We start from the raw sequence: 7,249 nt of genomic DNA on the forward strand, positions 1-7,249 counted from the left end.
GAGTGTTTGTGTTTGACCATTCAAACTCGATCTGATCCAGAACTCGATCCGGTCCAGAACTTGATCTGGTCCAGAACTCGATCCGGTCCAGAACTTGATCTGGTCCAGAACTCGATCCTCGATTGAACTCGATCCAAGTCTTGATCCGGTCCAGAACTTGATCCTTGATCTCCACTTTGAAGAACTCGATTCGGTCCAAAAATCAATCCTCGATCGAACTCGATCTAAGTCTTGATTTGGTCCAAAACTCGATCCAAGTCTTGATCCGGTCCAGAACTCGATCCAGTCCAGAACTCCTCCACTGTGAAGAACTCGATGCTCGCCCAAATCTGTCGCAAAACAAAACCCACTGATGCTTCCCCACATAATGTGCTCCAATTCAAACATAATTCATGAATAGAAAAGCCTGCAACTAACTTGAATATTGAACACCATAAGGAAGCTTTAATCCAAGCTAATTCAGAACTCTCAAACCATGAAGAAGACTTGTCTTAAAAAGACATGTTGGCTATGTTCAAACCATAAGTTTAAGCAAGAATCATGTTTGTTAAGTTGTGGAGAAAAACAAAAAAAATATTTGTATAAATAGACGCAGTGTTGTCTCTTATGTATTGTTATTTTGCGTCTATTGTGTGTTTCTTTACCTCTTTCATTTTAATAAGTTTGTTTATTCAAAAAAAAAAAAAAAAAACTATTATTGGTTACTTTGTTATCTTGTGTTGTGGTATTTAGATTCTTGATTTTAACATTATTTTCTTTCTTCTCCCTTCAGTTGAGTAGTTTTTTACAGGTCAAGATGGTGTTATACAAATGATTCTTAATTTTGAAAGAGTGAGGTACGTGATTTGATTTTGACTTATTAATTAAAGGAGTTTATATTTATTTAAGACAAGTTTGTGTAAGTTCTTAAATTTCACATATTCTAATTTTGATTTAAATTTGTGTATGAGTAGGTGTTGTAATTAGTCACTTAAGACAGGATTTTTTATTTTTAGTGCAACTGATTGGCCTTAATATACTATCTTTGGTTGATATTGTTACCCAAATATGTAGGAATTTGGTTACATCTTAGTTTGTTGGAAGTAATAAATATTTCTAGACTTCTTTGTAATAAAAGTTGTGAGAAGTTGTATGTTTATATATTTTTAGAACTTTGTATGAATGTTAATTAACGCATGGATTTGAAAATTTTCTTAGTAGACAATCTGTTTTAAAATGTGCATCAATCATCCCTATGTGTTCAACCTATGCTTAGTAATTATACTCTTCCTTCCTTTGCTAATTTTCAAGTCGTAATTTTTTAAGGCAATGAAAGGGCTCTTATGGGACAATATTAACAAAACAATTTTTCTGGAAGATTTTGGGATGAGAGGAATTCTACGATTTCCAATGGAAAAGAAAGATCCCTTAGAGATGTTCTTGATTTTTCCATCCATTTTCAACACCCTTTTTTGGTGTAAAAGTCCAGAATTTGTTGATAATGGTTCTCGTGATTTCCTACTCTTAAGCTTGGTACAATATTCCAGTGGATGATACTATGAGAAAGGAAGTCATCACAAGATTGACAACAATTGTGGTTACGGATAAGTCGTTCTACACCAATTCAAACATGAGAGACTTTTAAAGCAGGTAATAACATACAAATGCTCAAATTTCAGTTTAAAACATCTTTTAGAATATTTTGAATTATCACTTTCTTATTCTTTTGATAACAATTTCCTTTTCTTCTCTCTTGTTCTACACTATTTCTCTTCTCGCCTTCAATTATTTATTGCTCTATTTTTACCATGAGTATTATTTGTAGGTTCGTGACTATAGACAAGATTGGAATCTTTTTGGGAACCAATTTGATGCTAACTCACTTTTTATGTAGGTAGATGAAGATCAAAGATGGAAGCTCAATTCCATGATGCTATAATCCTCAAAACTTGATGAATTTTGTATTTTGTGAACCTTGTATGGTTGAAAATTACATTTGATATATTTTTTGTATTATTGGATAATTTTTTTAGTTTCTAATATAAATTGATTACTAAATTTCAATAATGAAAGGAAGTCATTGTATTTAATGCATACATTGTGAATTATTTCATATGTCTATTTAACTTAAAACAAATGTTTGTAATGTAAATGGACATAATTTCAATGTTGTTTGTTATAACATAAGATTAAAGCTATATATATGATATAATAGCCTTAAAAAAAGGTTATCATATGTCAAATAACGCATTAAGAAAAAACTATTATATAATAAAGATAACATTGAGAGCAAGCTATTATATGTTAAAGATAGCTTTAATGACTAATGCTATTGAATGTTTTCATAGCCATGTATACAAGCTATATCTTCATACTCTATTATAGCATCCATTATAACTCTGCAAAAAGGCTATAAAAAGTCCTAGACTTTTAATAACATGGGCTGTCAGGAGCTTCGAAAAATGCTATGAAAGGTCTTTTATAGTTTTTTTTTTGTTAACTATTGTATCCATTATTTCTTGTAGTAATTCATCGTAGAATTCATCACATAAATAAAGAATGAAAAATCCCACCATTAAACTATAAAAACGTTCTAAAAATCTGAAAAAATTTAGGCCAAAATCCCCCACTCTGATACCAATTGAAAGGAACCGATTAAGGTTCGTGAGCAGAAGTAGAGATCGGATCCAAATCCTAAAAATTACAGAATTACGAATTTCACAGAAACATACAGCTATTATGTATTTAAAATTAAAATTACAGCACACTGAAATTTGAGAATTGGGGAAGAAAGCGAACTTACCCTTTAAGCCAAATTCCTTTGTGTAATTCCCTCGATCCACGACCACGAACGCTTCGATCTAGATCTTGATCTCTAAACCAAGACACCACCATTTGAGAACATTCTGTATTCTCTTGGGAATGAGAATATGTAGGAATTGTGGGCTCTACACAATCTTGGAAAGAGGAAAGAGGATGAGAGGAGGAAGAATTTTTCCAGAAAACAATCTCACTGACTTTCAGAGAGATTAGGAAGTTGATGATCCAACTGAACTGCTTGTTCTCTTCTCCACATATTGGATGAGAAAAAACAGGGGAGGGAGTTGTAACTCCCTCACCATTAATTCAATTCAATTCAATTTAATTAATATTAATATATATATAATAACTACTTTATCATATATATATATAGATAGATAGATATATGTTATATCAAATATAACACACTACTTATATATTATAATGTATCGAATACAATATAACCTATAATTTTTATTTTCTCTCATCATGACATGACATTTGATATAAATCATATTTATACTAAAGTCAATTATATGAATCTCGTACATATAGCTAATATTGAAATCATATTTAAATATTTAATTCCTCTTAAAATACTTTATATTGTAATGTATCTAATACATTATATTAATTATATCGCACGCATATAATTAATTCCCTCATTTAATTTGAAAAATTCAAATTAATTCTCAATAATTCCCGTTGAGCTACAATGGGACCTTTGAACCTGTAGAATGAAGCTCCAATAGTACTTGGATAATTAATTAAACTTTTTAATTAAATTACCCAACTTTCATTAACTATCAGTCACTCCATTAAAGACTGATAGTTGCACCCTTCGCACTACAGATATATTTTCGTGTCCATTAGATATAACCAGTAAATAGTGCGATGACCCTTCACAAATTGCTTGTAAGTACAGCTAGGCCAAAATTACCATTTTGCCCTTGTAGTTACATCTAACTTCTTAAGTACTACTGATTCTTGTAATAAACAATAAGTCATAATCCAACTATGACCAAGTCTCTCTCGGGCCAGGAGAGGGTGTGGCCACATTTTCAAGCCTTGGAATCAGCCCTTAAGGGAACAATTTATCTACTTACCCCGACATCAGGGAATGAGTGAATTTTGTCTTGTGTAGTTGTGTTCCCAACTCCCCAATCAGACGAATTCCCAAAATGGTAGGCATATTGAGTTGACAATCTGGCCACTCTCACCCATACAAATCATAGGACCACCTTCATAGATACGAGTTCACAACTTATTTAGGATTCAAGTCATGTCACTATGGTCATCCTAGTGAAATGTAAGTCTCTACTATTAATGGTGTTATATAATGAGACTAATCATTTCATGAGCCGGTCTCATACAAACTCTTTATATAGGATACCCCCGCTCACACGTCTCCATATGAATGATAAGGATCAGATCATTTGTAGCACTTTACAATACTTGTAACATCTACAAAGCGGGATGTACCCATAGTGTCACCAAGATAAGGTACTCAGCCTTATCTATGTACTATAGACTGTTTAGGTTATCATTTAAACATGATCCACTCGTAGATCTCTACATACATGTTTAGGTTACATAAAATAACCTAGGATCTTAGTTTATTAAATTGAATGTATGCTCATAAAATAACAATTATTTTATTAATAACAATTTATTTATACAATATTTACAAACTACGAGAATACAAGAGATTTAGGACATCAATCCCAATAGAGAGGGGTTCAGTTTTAGTTGGACTATAATTAATTGTTCATTAGAAGGATCATTAGTACTTAAGGAGTTAAATGTAACTACATGGGTAAAATGTAATTTTGACCCAATTGTACTTATGAGCAATTCATAAAGGGTCAATACACTGTTGATTGGTTATATCCAATGGACATAGAAATATATTTATAGTGTGAAGAGTGCAGCTGTCAATCTTCTTTAGGGAGTGACCGATAGTTCATGAGTATTGATTAATTTGATGAAAGAGTTTAATCAATTAATTTTGTATCATTGGAGCTTCAATTTGTAGGTCATAAGGTCTTCTTATTAGATCAATAAGGACTAATGAGAATCAAATTAATTTTGGTTTAATTTGAATCGGTTGAATTAATTAAAGAAATAATTATATAAAATACAATTAATGTATGTATCAATGAGAAAGATAAGTATTTGAATATGATTCAAGTATTTATTATATGAATGTGACTCAAATAGAAACTATATGTTAAAATTAATGTGAATATAATTCATATTAAATCTATATAGTTTTATGAGAGAAATAAATATTTGAATATGATTTAAATATTAATTTTATGAATCATATAGAATTTATAGGTTAAAATTAATGTGGATATGATTCATATTAATACTATGGGTTTTATGAGAATCATAAATTATAGGTTATATTATATGTGATATAATACAAACTATAGGTTAGAGGTTAGATGTGATATAACCTATAGTTTAATATGCATATATATTAAAGTAGTTAATATATATTAAATTCAAAATTTGAATTTGAATTCAAATTAGTAACTCCCTTTTAGAGTTATTCTCTCAAATTAATTAAAATGAAAAGGGAGTTATTTTGAGAGAAAAAATGTATGTGAAAAATTAGTTTTTCACATATACCATCATCTTCTTCATCCCCCTCCTTCTCCCTGTGATTTTGTGCTCTCTAAATAAAAAATCTCCCTTCACCAAAATTAATCCAAGCGAGCCCACAAAACTCCACCTTGATTCTCACCTTGAGAATAACGAGGAAGACATTGTGGTGGTGTCCTCTTTATTACTGTTGTGTTCGTGGTGGTGCCAAGTTCAGGAGATCAAGAGAAGCAGTGTTGTATTTGTACTATGGAGAGGAAGCGAGAAGACAATGTTCTTCAAGGGTGAGTTTCTCTCGATCCCTTCTCCTCTCTATTAATTTTATGTGGAGAAACAAGCTTAGTTGTTTTGTTTATCACATGTTTCTGTCACTCTATATGTTTGATATTTTGTAAAACAAAATCGAACCACAATGGCAGTCAATTGCTTCCGCTTCAGGATATTCGAAATCCCTTCCCTTCCAATTCCTTTAGGAGCGATTCTCAAAGCAGCCAAAATCGTAACAAGGATATGATTTCTCTAGTACACAACTTGACCCATTCTCAATCAGCCCCACCATGACAACGCCGGCAGCTTCACCATATCCTCTTCTTTCCAAACTTAAAATCCCACTTTCTTAGTTGCTTTCTCAACATCATTGTACGATTTCACTCCTGACAAAGCATTCCCTCTTGTAATTTCTTCAATGGTCTTCACATTCTCTTGATTTGTAGTATTGTATTTGTCCTTCAAAACCCATTCCAATGATACAGATAACAAACCCAGCTTCAGTACTCCATAAATTTCAGAGTATACATCTTCAAGCTTTGGCTCGTGACAAGTTTCTTCAATGGCGTAAGCGCCATTGAAAGTCTCATAAAAAGGGCATTTTTAAGATTTTTTTTGCAAACGACTTCATAGAGTGAGTCTAATCCAGCTTTTCTGTTTCGTAATATAGCGCATTGGACTTGGTAATTGTTGTTTGTGATTCAAACCTCATTGGCTTTGGAATGGGCAATGATTGGCCGTATCAGACCACCGACGCCGCATCCGACATCGAGAATTCAATTGTCAGGTTTGGCGTTAACTAGATCAACGACCATTTCTTTGCATTTGACAAGTTTCCTTTGGCGTTTGGTAGAGCTATTGGTGAAGAAGAACTGGCAAAGGTCGGTGGCGAGGAGAGTTTCAGTGAGGAATAAAGGGAGAGAATCCATTACTGTTTTGATCTTCTCTTTCCTCTTCCTCCTCAGGTCACCAATAAGCGAAACTTGGAATTTTAAAACAATTCAAAAGCTATCTCGTAAAAAAAAAAAATTATTTGTAAATATTTTAAAGAGGTGTTATAATTTTGGAAAATTTTTAAAAATAGAAAAAAAAAATACAAAGTATTTACATACTATGGCAAAAAATCATATCAACGGATATTTTAAAAAAAATTCCAAAACTACCATCGATTTCCTACTGCGATTTCCGTCATTCTTCTTCTGAGCTTCATTTTCATTCAATTCCAAAATAATTTTGTTCAATTCCATTCATCGCCTATTCAAATTCATTTTCTTCTCTGATTTCACTTCAGTTGATCATTTCATTGTCACCACACAACTCAATTTTCTTCTCTAATTTTAATTCAATTGATCATTTCATTGTCACCTCACAACTCAGAGGTTTTATTCTTCTTTGTTCATTTGATCGATCACACAGGTACCTCTTCTTCTCCTTCTTTCGTTGTCTTATAATGTTTCACATTGGGTTACCGAGTGAAGAATAGTTATTCTTCTTCGAATTTCACAGTATTCTCTTCACTCCAATGCTTTATTTTGCAAAAAAAAAAAAAAAAAAAAAAAAAAAACCTCAGAGGACAATAACTGTTCTTGAACCA

At 32.0% G+C, this 7,249-nt stretch overlaps 1 pseudogene; it reads right to left on the minus strand.

Moving 5' to 3' along the window:
* Positions 1 to 5,727: 5,727 nt before the first annotated feature.
* Positions 5,728 to 6,584, minus strand: LOC120077511 (24-methylenesterol C-methyltransferase 3 pseudogene; annotated as a pseudogene).
* Positions 6,585 to 7,249: the final 665 nt, after the last annotated feature.

This window comes from Benincasa hispida, chromosome 1 (genome assembly GCF_027475165.1).
Source record: "Benincasa hispida cultivar pf3 chromosome 1, pf3_genome.v1.1, whole genome shotgun sequence".
NCBI lineage: Eukaryota > Viridiplantae > Streptophyta > Magnoliopsida > Cucurbitales > Cucurbitaceae > Benincasa > Benincasa hispida.